At 49.7% G+C, this 2227-nt stretch overlaps 1 pseudogene across 1 annotated transcript; it reads right to left on the bottom strand.

The window, feature by feature from the left end:
- Nucleotides 1–1044: 1044 nt before the first annotated feature.
- LOC309797672 (ferritin heavy chain-like) lies at nucleotides 1045–1922 on the bottom strand (annotated as a pseudogene). Its single transcript has one exon. The product of its transcript is annotated as a ferritin heavy chain-like (transcript).
- Nucleotides 1923–2227: the final 305 nt, after the last annotated feature.

Below are 2227 nucleotides of genomic sequence, written 5' to 3'. Positions count from 1 at the left end.
TTCTCTTGGTAGCAAATAACGAAAACTAAATCAAAGTTGGATATATGAAACCCAAGGGCAGAAATAGAGCCAGGCTCAGGAAAGGTCTAGGAAGCAGCTATATCATTTCCAGTAATGTGATCGCCGAACTGCTTTTCAACAAAGGGCGTCTTCCTAATGAACTTCAAAATGAACTCTGCTGCTGGTTGGAATTAAAAAAAAAAATATATATATATATATATATATATATATATATATGTATATACATATATATATATATACACACACACAAGCATGCATATATTCATATGATACAAAGAAAGAAAACATATATAAGTGGATGTTTTGTTATTACAACATGCATTCCAGGCATTGGTGACCATGGGAAGTCACCCCCGTGTTTCTGAGCAAGACAGCCTAACACTCATTTTTCCATTGTCACTCTTGCCCAGAGTGAACATGTCAAAGAGATACTCCACCATTCAGACTTCCAAACCCCTCCACCCCCCATCTTGCTACTCATACTTAACCATTAGTATTTGCATAATTAATGCACATACACATTTCAGGTGAAACTGAAGACACCCTTATTTTAATCCCTGCCCAATCCCATTCCCTTCACTTGTTCCCCAGGGGCAACTGCAGTCATGATTTTCAGGCTATGGTTCTATACTTTCACTATGCACATGCACCCACATTCACCAGGGACCCCTACCTCACCCCACCCCACCCCACTCTACCCCGCATATACCTACATTATTTATAAGGGAAAGACTGATTTTGTGTTTTCCAGGGCCCCATGGAACACCTTCTCCCTCCCACCGTGGAGATCCTGAGCTGCATATGGTTGGCGTATGGCGCTGTTCAGAAACTCCTGGATACCTGTTTTAAAACTTAAAAAATGAGAGATTTGGGCCTCCCTGGTGGCGCAGTGGTTGAGAGTCCGCCTGCCGATGCAGGGGATACGGGTTCGTGCCCCGGTCTGGGAGGATCCCATATGCCGCGGAGCGGCTGGGCCCGTGAGCCATGGCCGCTGGGCCTGCGCGTCCGGAGCCTGTGCTCCGCAACGGGGGAGGCCACAACAGTGAGAGGCCCGCATACCGCAAAAAAAAACAAAAAAAAAAAAAAAACAAAAAAACAAAAAAAAAAAAAATGAGAGATTTGCCCACGTGAATCAACCAGAGACCTTTATTTATTTATGAACCAATAACTTTATTGGAAGAAACGGAAAAACTGGAAGAACAAAACTTAAGTGATAAAATAAAGTCCAGGAAAAGAGTCCTGCACTTGATGCAAGAAAAACAAAAACAAAACCAAAACGTAAGTGAACTTCTTCCGCAAGGGCACTGTTGCCGTCTGCATGGCAGGCACGGTGACCAGGGCTCTGGTCTCCCCGTGGCTCCGGGGAGGTCCAGTCCAGGCTCAGTTCTTCTTGTCGCTGTCGCCCAGGGTGAGCTTGTCAAAGAGGTACCCTGCCAGGTCGACGTCCTGGGCCCCCATCGTGCTCAGGGTGGTGACATGACCCTCCAGCTCTCTGATGAGCGCCATCTACTGGCTGAGGTAGTGAGTTGCCAGGAAGTGGCGCAGGTGGGGGTCGCACTTGTCGGTGGCCAGCTGGTGCAGTGGAGCAGGCTCCGGGTCACTTGCTTCTCCAGGAACAAGGCGCACTTCATGGCCTTGAGGCCGCTCTTGCACTCGTCACTGACTGGCTTCCTGATGTCTTGGACGTTGAGGCGGCCCCCGCGCTGGTTCTGCAGGCGCTTCAGGCCCTGGGCCCGCCGGCTGTGCTCGTGGGAGCGGCGCAGGAAGAACCGGCTGAAGTGCTTCAAGGCCACGTCGTCGCGGTCGAGGTAAAAGGCCGCGGCCAGGCACACGAAAGAGGCGCGGAGCTCCAGGGTGAAATGGCTGTTGACGGCGGCCTCGCACCTGCGAGGGCGGCGCGGTTAGCGTGGCGGGCGTGAAGGCCAAGGTGAAGGCGAAGCCGCGGGGCCTGCGATAGCTGCCTCGGAGCCCCTTTCACGTGATTTGCCAATTTCCTTCCTCTTGGGTAAGTGCAGACTTCTCTTTTCTTTGTCAGAAAACAAAAGGCTTAGATGCATTCTTAGAGCAAATAACTTAACTGTGGGGATGTATTTATCCCCTCCAGCCTCAGTTGTCCTTTCACTGCCACTCTGCAAGCACTTTTTTAACCCCTCAGTTATGTTGTATGGAATGAGCCACAGTGGTAGGAAATACCATTGATCTCAAA

This window comes from Mesoplodon mirus (assembly GCF_964341445.2).
Source record: "Mesoplodon mirus genome assembly, contig: HAP1_SCAFFOLD_856, whole genome shotgun sequence".
NCBI lineage: Eukaryota > Metazoa > Chordata > Mammalia > Artiodactyla > Ziphiidae > Mesoplodon > Mesoplodon mirus.
This window is presented reverse-complemented; position numbering and strand designations above follow the sequence as displayed.